Raw genomic sequence first — 10,851 nt, 5'->3', positions numbered from 1 at the left:
GTACCCGACATTCGTTGAGTGTTACATTTCAGGGCATTTCGTCTGCAACTGGTGAAGTGATACGTCGAAAGGAGAAACGTCACGTACGGCCTTTCTGTCACACATCCCAAATGTGACGGCCAGTATCGGCCATATACTGCACAAATACGGCGTAAAGACTATATACAAACTGATCGAGAAGATCAAAGACTGTTTCAGATCGGTAAAGTAAAAAAGGTTTCCACTTACAGTGTCGGAAATATACCGCATAACCAGTTTGTGGGGGAAATTCCGTACTGGAATGACTGGACGATCCATCAACACCAGGGAGATCGAACACAAACGATGTTGCAGGTCTCGACAGGTGGCGAAATCATCCGTGGCAGAGCAAGAGCTGTGTGAGGCTGACAATATAATAAAATTCGCCGACAGGGAAGTTCTTGCCGTGGAGAACAGATACCACGTCGACTTGTTTAGGAAAGTTATAGAGATCCACCAATATCACAATAGCTTCAGCAAGAGATAGAAGGCCCTTCAAGGTGAACGGATCCTGGATTTCTATGTTGCAGCAAACTAACACTGCAGGTAGCAAGAGGAGAAACGCAGCGGCGATGACCAGAGAAAAGCCCACATATTTATGTTGACGCAAGGGGTGCATATGATGTGTGGCTGCGATCTCCGCTCTAGTCCGCCACTAGGAATGGAGAGCGAAGCGTTGACGCTGCCAGCCACGCGTGCTGATGAAATGTCAGAAAACGTCGGCCGAAGAACCTGAGACAGAAGCCAACAGGCAAACTGTCAAAAAGCGGCCATTGAAGCCTCGACAATTTTGTACTATCTATTCTATAATCGATTTAGGTTCAATACTTCAATGATATTAGTGTTAACGTAGAACCCCACTCGGGCCATCTACATGGATACTCTGCAAATCACATTTAAGTGCCTGACAGAGGGTTCATCGAACCACCTTCACAATTACCTATTATTCCAATCTCGTATAACGCGCGGAAAGAATGAACACCTATATCTTCCCGTAGCAGCTCTGATTTCCCTTATTTTATTGTGGTGATCTTTCCTCCCTATGTAGGTCGGTGTCAACAAAATATTTTCGCATTCGGAGGAGTCAACATGGGTTTAGAGGAGGAGGAGTTGGTGATTGGAATTTCGTGAGAAGATTCCGTCGCAACGAAAAACGTCTTTCTTTTAATGATATCCAGCCCAAATCCTGTATCATTTCTGTGACATTCTCTCCCATATTTCGCGATAATACAAAGCGTGCTGCCTTTCTTTCAACTTTTTAGATGTAGCCTACTCCGTCAGTCCTATCTGGTAAGGATCCCACACCGCGCAGCAGTATTCTAAAAGAGGACGGACAAGCGTAGTGTAGGCAGTCTCCTTAGTAGGTCTGTTACATTTCCTAAGTGTCCTGCCAATAAAACTTAGTCTTTGGTTAGCCTTCCCCCAAAAATTTCCTGTGTGTTCCTTCCAATTTAAGTGGTTCGTAATTGAAATACCTAGGTATTTGGTTGAATTTACAGCTTTTAGATTAGACTGATTTATCGTGTAACCGAAGTTTAACGAATATCATTTAGCACTCATGTGGATGACCTCACACTTTTGGTTATTTAGGGTCAACTGCCAATTTTTGCACGATTCAGATATATTTTCTAAACCGTTCTGCAATTTGTTTTTATCTTCTGATGACTTTATTTGTCCATAAACGACTGCGCCATCTGCAAACAACCTAAGACGGCTGCTCAGATTGTCTCCCAAATCGTTTATATAGATAAGGAACAGAAATGGGCCTATAACACTACCTTGGGGAACGCCAGAAATCACTTCTCTTTTAATCGATGACTTTCCGTCAGTTACTACGAACTGTGACCTCTCTGACAGGAAATCATAAATCCAGTGACATAACTGAGACGATATTCCATAAGCACGCAATTTCACTACGAGCCGCTTGTGTGGTACAGTGTCAAAAGCCTTCCGGAAATAGAGAAACATGGAATCGATCTGAAATCCCTTGTCAATAGCACTCAACACTTCATGTGGATAAAGAGCTAGTTGTGTTTCACAGGAACGATGTTTTCTAAACCCATGTTGACTATGAATCAATAGACTTTTTTTCGAGGTGATTCATAATGTTCGAACACAATATTTGTTCCAAAATCCTGCTGCATATCGACGTTAACGATATGGGTCTGTAATTTGGTGGATTACTCCTACTACCTTTCTTGAATACTGGTGTGACCTGTACAACTTTCCAGTCTTTGCGTATGGATCTTTCGTCGAGCGAACGGTTGTATAAGATTGTTAAGTATGGAGCTAATGCATCAGCATACTCCGAGAGGAACTTAATTGGTATACAGTCTGGACCAGAAGATTTGCTTTTATTAAGTGATTTAAGTTGCTGCACTACTCCGAGGATATTTACTTCTACGTTACTCATGTTGGCAGCTGCTCACTATTCGAATTCTGGAATATTTACTTCGTCTTCTTTTGTGAAGGCATTTCGGAAGGCTATGTTTAGTAACTCTGCTTTGGCAGCACTGTCTTCGATAGTATCTCCATTGCTATCGCACAGAAATGGCATTGATTGTTTCTTGCCACTAACATACTTCACATACGGCCTGAATCTCTTTGGATTTTCTGCCAAATTTCGAGATAAAGTTTCGTTTTGAAGACTGTTATAAGGCTCTAGCACTGAAGCCCGCGCTAAATTTAGAGCATCTGTAAAATATCGCCAATCTTGGGGATTTTGCGTCTGTTTAAATTTGGTATGTTTGTTTCGTTGTTTCTGCAACAGTGTTCTAACCCGTTTTGTGTACCAAGGAGGATCCGCTCCGTGGTTTGTTAATTTATTTGGTATAAATCTATCAATTGCTGCCGATACTATTTCTCTGAATTTAAGCCACATCTGGTCTACACTTACATTATTAATTTGGAATGAGTGGAGATTGTTTCTCAGGAAGGCGTCAAGTGAATTTTTATCTGCTATTATGAATAGGTACATTTTCGCTTAGTTTTCGTTAATTTGGGGATTACAATACTCAGTCTCGCTACGACAACCCTGTGTTCACTAATCCATAAATCGGTTTTGATGCTCGTTATTAACCCAGGATTATTTGTTGCTAAGAGGTCAAGTGTGTTTTCACAACCGTTTACTATTCGCGTGGGCTCATGAACTAACTGCTCGAAATAACTTTCAGAAAATGCGTTTAGCACAATTTCGGATGATATGTTATGCGTACCTAGGGAATTAAACATGTATTTTCGCCAAAATATCGAGGGTAAATTCAAGTCACCACCAACTATTATCGTATGAGTCGCGTACGTGTTTGAAATCAAACTCAAGTTTTCTTTTAACCTTTCAGCAACTGTAGCACCTGAATTGTGAGGTCGGTAAAAGGATCCTATTATTATTTTATTCTGGTTGCCAACAATGACTTCTGCCCATACTAACTCACAAGAAGTATCTATTTCAATTACGCGACAAGTTAAACTACTTCTAACAGCAACAAACACGCCACCGCCAACCATCCTTTAGGAACACCGTTAGGTTCTTCGCAAAAATTTCGGCTGAGCTTATATCTGGCTTTCAGTGCCTATAAGGATTTGAGCATCAGTACTTTCTATTAGCGCTTGGAGCTCTAATACTTTCCCAACACAGCTACGACAATTTACAGCTGTTATACCAATGGTTCCTGTATTTATTTTCTTCCTGTGTTCAGCCTGCACCCTTTGTGACTGAAGCCCTTTTTGTGTTTTTCCGAGACCCTTTAACCTAAAAAACAGCCCAGTCCACCCCAGTCCACCCCACGCAGCCCCTGCTACCCGTGTAGCCGCCTCCTGCGTATAGTGGACACCTGTCCTACTCAGCGGAACCCGAAATCCAGCCACCCTTCGGCACAAGTAGAGGAATCCGCAGCCAACACGGTCGCAGTACCGACTGAGCCTATGATTCAGACCCTCCACTCGGCTCTATACCAGAGGTCCGCAATCGGTCCTGTCGACTGTGCTGCAAATGGTCAGCTCTGCTTTCATCTTCCAAGCAAGACTGGGAGCCTTTTCCACCTCTGTTAGCCGCTCGAAACCAGAGAGAATCTCTTCCGATCCAAAGTGACACACGTCATTGGTACCGACGTGAGCCACCACCTGCAGTTGGCTGCACCCTGTACTCTTCATGGTATCCGGGAAGACCCTTTCCACATCTGTAATGACTCCACCCGGTACGCACACGGAGTGCACATTGGTTTTCTTACTCTTCTTGTCAGCCAAGTCCCTAAGGGGCCCCATAATGCGCCTAACGTTGGTGCTACCAACTACTAATCATCCCACCCTCTGTTATTGCCCGGATCTTGCAGGTTGAGTGGTTTACTCTGAAATAGGAGAGGCGACAGTATCTGGCTCAGCGGCAGTGTCGACCACAGACAGCACCTGAAACCTGTTTGTCAGACAAACCGGGGAGGCCTGACGTGTGGCCGCCTGGGAAGTCTTTCGCCACCTACTTCGCTCCAGTGCGACCTCCCACTCGACCACAGGTGAGGGATCAGCCACAGTGCGAGCAGTAACTGGGTTGGCCACCGGTGAGGACCGATCGGAGGACTCGGACGTGCTGGTCATCCGTTGGATCCCCACGGCCGGCCCACAACAGTGGTGCCCATCCACTGCAGCCCCAAGCTGTGTAACCGAAGCCATCACAACCTGAAGCTGAGAGCGAAGTGCCACCAACTCGACTCGCATCCGCACATAACAATCGCAGTCCCTATCCATACCAAAGACCGTGGAAAACTGAACTATGCAGATAAGCCGACTATCAGCACGTGCTGCGCAACTCTACTGTAGACCCTGACGAAACCACAGGAACTGTGCCTAATAATACGCAGATATTCAATAACCTAACTACCGAAGCACTCAGGTGAAACTAAATAATTCGTCCCTGATTAAGAACTTGTAATATGTCAAATAAATCGGTTTACTTTCCGATGCAAACGAAAACGCAAGAACAGTGGCTATTAGTTATTAAATTTACACGCAGAAACTCAAGAACTAAACTATTAACGCACACAGATGGTATAATAAAATTCACTACCGGTTAGGAACTCGTAAATGACACAAAAGCGGCTACTTCTCTGTTGCTGCATCTGTCTCGGTCGGCTACTACTGCCTGATAAACGGACTTGGGAGAGCCATCCATGACAAAACTCTACCACCTGGTTAGCAACATGTATGAGACAGATGAAATACCCTCAGACTTCAAGAAAAATATAATAATTCCAATCCCAAAGAAAGCATATGTTGAAAGGTGTGAAAATTACTATCAGTTTAGTAACTCGCGGGTGCAAAATACTAACACGAATTCTTTACAGACAAATGAAAAAACTGGTAGAAGCCGACCTCGGGGAAAATTAGTTTGGATTCCATAGAAATGTTGGAACATATGAGGCAATACTGCCCCTACGAATTATCTTAGAAGATAGATTAAGGAAAGGAAAACCTACATTTCTAGCATTTGTAGACTTAGAGAAAGCTTTTGACAATGTTGACTGGAATACTCTCTTTCATATTCTGAAGGTGGCAGAGGTAAAATATAGGGATCCAAAGACTATTTACAATTTGTACAGAAACCGAGGGCAGTCATAAGAGTCGAGGGGTATAAGAGCGCAGCACTGGTTGGGAAGGGAGTGAGACAATGTTGTAGCCTATCCCTGATGTTATTCAATCTACTATCGAGCAAGCAGTAAAGGAAACAAAAGAAAAATTTGGAGTAGGAATTACAATCCATGGAGATGAAATAAAAACTTCGAGGCTTGCCGACGACATTGTAATTCTGTCGGAGACAGCAAAGGACCTGGAAGAGCAGTTGAACGGAATGGACAGTGTCTTGAAAGGAGTATATAAGATGAACATCAACAAAAGCAAAACGAGGATAATGGAATGTAATCAAATTAAATTAGGTGATGCTGAGAGAATTAGATTAGGAAACGAGACTCTTAAAGTAGTAGATGAGTTTTGCTATTTGAAAAGCACAATAACTGATGATGGTCGAAGTAGAGAGGATATAAAGTGTAAACTGGCAATGGCAAGGAAAGCGATTTTGAAGAAGAGAAATTTGTTAACATCGAGTATAGATTTAAGTGTCAGGAAATCGTTTCTTAAAGTATTTGTATGGAGTGTAGCCATGTATGGAAGTGAAACATGGACGATAAATAGTTTAACAAGAAGAGAATAGAAGCTTTTGATATGTGGTGCTACAGAAGAATGCTGAAGATTAGACGGGTAGATCACGTAACTAATGAGGAGGTACTGAACAGAGTTGGGGCGTAGAGGAATTTGTGGCACAACTTGACTAGAAGAAGAAATCGGTTGGTAGGACTTGTTATGAGGCGTCAAGGGATCACCAATTCAGTATTGGAGCTTAGCGTGGAGAGTAAAAATCGTAGAGGGAGACCAAGAGATGAATACACTAAACAGAGTCGGAAGGATGTATGTTGCAGTAGGTACTTGGAGGTGAAGAAGCTTGCACAGGATAGAGTAGCATGGAGAACCGCATCAAACCAGTCTCTGGACTGAAGACCACAGCAAATAACAACATGAATTTTTATTATTTCATTATTTTGTTTCGCCGGCCGCGGTGGTCTAGCGGTTCTGGCGCTGCAGTCCGGAACCGCGGGACTGCTACGGTCGCAGGTTCGAATTCTGCCTCGGGCATGGGCGTGTGTGATGTCCTTAGGTTAGTTAGGTTTAAGTAGTTCTAAGTTCTAGGGGACTTATGACCTAAGCTGTTGAGTGCCATAGTGCTCAGAGCCATTTGAACCATTTTTATTTTGTTTCATATCTTTAACTTTTTATTGTTCTTTTTTAATATTTTTCTTTTGTATCGGCACACATTTTATACATATACACATGTGACTGTATACACAAACATATGAAATATAACTATAATTACTTAATACAGTGCACAAAATAACAGCGACCATAAACACAATACCAAAACAAATATTAAATACTATGCGTATTTGATGATAATAATGTACATACATAAACAGCTCACATTACGTAGAAAATCTTACGAAATGACGATATTAAATAGTTAACTTATAATTTTACTACATCACAAGCTGAACGATTCCCGCAACAAATAATAAACTGTTGAAAAGCCTACATCTTTTTACTATCTCTTATCTTAAAATTCTTGTCGCTATGTATTTACAGGATGCACTAATAAAAACTGAAAATTAAGATACCTCTGCTAGAAAAACACACGCGAATAATTTTGGTGCGAAATGTTGTAACAACCAATGATAATTAGGTACGAGTATGAACGGCTGGAATAAGCAGAAGAATGGCATAACTATGTATGCACGACGAAATACTATCATCTTTTCAATCCTGTACGAAAATTGACGAACTTAGGCTTGTTTTGTCTGAAAATAAATTTCCTACAACGTAGCATAGTAGATGGTGTAGAAAAGGCAATATAACATTTTCTGTTGCTCAGAAATAAGATGACCTTTCTCTGATCATTATTTTTATAGGAATTTTCGGGTGATTTTAACTTTCGTGTGGTCGTCGATACAACTTTAAATGCTCGATCAAAAAGTATATCATTTTGTTCAGAGCCAGGTATAATTCTGATTTGGTTCATGCATTGTTTTGCACGTCCAAGGAATTTTTGATGATTTTAAGCCACTAGTGCATAAAATCCTTAACAAAAAATCGATAATCAGCTGTACTAGCCAATTTTTTTAGTTGTATCCAAACGCAGTACTCAAAATGCAACGCATTTCTACGGAACACAGTTTCATGAGCGAAAGCGATTTCCGCACATAAAAGCGAAACCATGAATAGTTTTGTAAATGCTTTTTATAATAACGATAAGCACATGTTTTTATCATCATCCGTATAACATTAAATCGCCTTCGCACGTGCGATTCGCTTAAAACGGATTTTTATGTGCAGGTCGATCATTTGCTACATGTACTTGTCTATCTTCTTACAGAACTTTAACTGATACGCAAAATCTTGAAATGGAGAAGTGGTACGAGTAAAAAAATTGATAAAAACGTGTTTTTTATACTTAATGTCCGAATGAAGCTGGATTTTCTAAGCGAATTTTCGATTTTATCCTAAGAATCCATTTTTTTGTTTCTTTTATTCACTTTCAACCGTTTCCGTTCATTCAGTTCATGTAAGAGCAACTTTTAAGTGCTACATTTAGCTCGACTTAAAAGCATCGTATCTCGACGACGGATAAAGACAACTGAATGCAAAGAATCGTTTTAACTTCATCCGTTTATCTACCTTCTTGAAAAGTTTGAATCTATTCGAATAAGTTTAAAGTATAGAAGTGCCGCGGTTAAAAATCTCAAAGAAAAATGTGTTTTTGCACGTAAAATCCAAAGGAAGTATGATTTTCCAACTTTGTCTTAGACCAACGTCCGATACACCGGTTGACCTAATCTGAACCATCGGTTTCGCTCCAGCCCAGAGTTATTTAACGGGGATTGGTTCAAATGGCTCTGAGCACTATGGGACTTAACATCTGAGGTCATCAATCCCCTAGAACTTAGAACTACTTAAACCTAACCAACCTAAGGACATCACACACATCCATGCCCGAGGCAGGATTCATACCTGCGACCGTAGCGGTCGCGCGGATCCAGACTGAAGCGCCTAGAACCGCTCGTGCACACCGAGCGGCGAACGGGGATTGTTTTTGCAAATAAAATCAGAATGAGGGTGACTGTTTAGTACGTAATATCCCAACGGTGCACATACAAATGATGCCATTAACTGAGCATTAATTTCTGCCCAATTAAAATCTGTTGCTAAAGGAATGAATCCATTGCCACAATTTCCACAAATTCCCACAAATCTTGCCCCACATACTGTAACATAGTTACAGTAAAACAGAAGTTAGAATGACCATAAAAATGGTCGCTAGTCTGGACTAAACCAAAAACATGTTACATTTCTAGCTCAAATAGAAACCGAGAACCAAGACCCTCCCCTCCCCCTCTCACCCCTGCCACCCTCAGACCACAATTCTGTATCCGCCCTTTTCATATTTATTTATTTCAGTTCTTCCGCGCTGTAATGATTACCTGAGGATGTTAGGATATCCTGCACAGCTGCCAGCTTTATACCAGATGGCGAATCTAATATAGCTAATAGCATGACATCGTAACCAAACCACCGAGCGAGGTGGCACAGTGGTTAGTACACTGACCTCGAATTCGGGAGGGAGACGGTTAAAACCCGCTTTCTGCCATCCGGATTTAGGATTACCGTGATTTCCCTAAATCGCTCCTGGCAAACGCCGGGATTGTACCTTTAACAGGACACGGCCGATTTCCTTCCTCCTCCTTGACCTAATTCGAGCTTGTGCACCATCTCTGATGACCTCGATGTGGACGGGACGTTAAACCCAATCTTCCTTCCTACCTTCCATAACCAAACATTATGCTTGCAATGTAGTGGACGGTCAAAGGGTTTGGCTTAGTTACGCTGACGGAAAATAAACATTGCAACACAAAGATGGAGTTGTGCGACATAAAAGAAAGTTGGTAGACGTATTTCTGTATTTGAAAGATGACGTATATGAAAATTTCGTACCAGTCGCATACAACTGGCGGTAGTAGTGCCACTGTGAGGGGGCAAATCAGGTTTGCTTTAAACTACGATAAGCGCCGCTGCTGCCACTAGCGGACAGGCAACGCATACGAAACCGAGTGGCGCCAGTGAACACTAGAAGAAGGCAAGCAACGGAACCATGCCAACTAAACGATATGGTCTAGCAGAAACCTACACACGTCACCAAAGTGAGCCGCAGTACGGCTCAGGGACAGCATCGGATGACAAGTCTAGCGTCATCCATACACAGGATTAACCGTCCCTGTAATGACGAGCATGTGCAACGGTATGGAACTCCGTCCCACCTGTACAACACAGTGCATGCACGTTTGCAAGCCTGCATTCAACATGAGCGTTTGAATTGGTCGTGGTGAGTTGAAGTTACTCAAGAATGCCTTTAACGCGACAATAATGCCATTATCAGCATCTCACTGAGTCTGAACGAGGTCGTGTAATAGGTCTCCGGGAAGCTGGATGTTCCTTCTGCGATATTGGAGAAAGACTTGGCAGTAATGTAGCAGCTGTATATAATTACTAGCAGCTGTGGTCAGGAGAAAGTGCGATCGCAAGAAGAATGGGCTCCAGACGCGCACTTGGCACTGTCGAAAAGAAATAGCATTGTGCTCGCTGCATGGCTCTGGCTCATCGAAATGCATCTGCAGTAGTAATTTGAGCACCAATTGGCACCACAGTGACACAACGAACTGTTGCAAATCGGTTCCTTCAAGGACAGATCCGAGCCAGACGCCCTGACCACAAACCACTGCCATTTTCGATTTGAGTGGTGTCAAGCGCGAGCTAATTGCAGGGCAGAGTGGATGTCTGTTGTGTTTTCTGATGGAAGCTGGTTCCGTTTCTGTGCCAGTGATGGCCGTGTGTTGGTTAGAAGGAGGCCAGTTGAGGACCTGAAACCACCTGTCTGCGTGCCAAATACACTGGGCCTACATCAGGACTTATGGTCTGGGATGTCAATTCGTATAACAACGGGAGCACTCTCGTGGCTATCCGACGCACCCTGACTGCAAATCTGCACTTCAGTCTAGTGATTCGATCGGTTGTTTCCAGGGGACGTTTTCCAACAGGATAACGCTTACCCTCCACCCCAACGCTGTTGCAACCCAACATGCTTTACAGAGTGTCGACATGTTGCCTTGGCCCGTTTGATCACCGTATCTGTCTCCAGTCGAACGCATATGGGACATCATCGGATGATAAGTCCAGCATAATCCACAA

Source organism: Schistocerca cancellata, chromosome 3 (assembly GCF_023864275.1).
Source record: "Schistocerca cancellata isolate TAMUIC-IGC-003103 chromosome 3, iqSchCanc2.1, whole genome shotgun sequence".
Taxonomy (NCBI): Eukaryota; Metazoa; Arthropoda; class Insecta; order Orthoptera; family Acrididae; genus Schistocerca; species Schistocerca cancellata.
Note: the sequence above shows the minus strand (reverse complement) of the source record.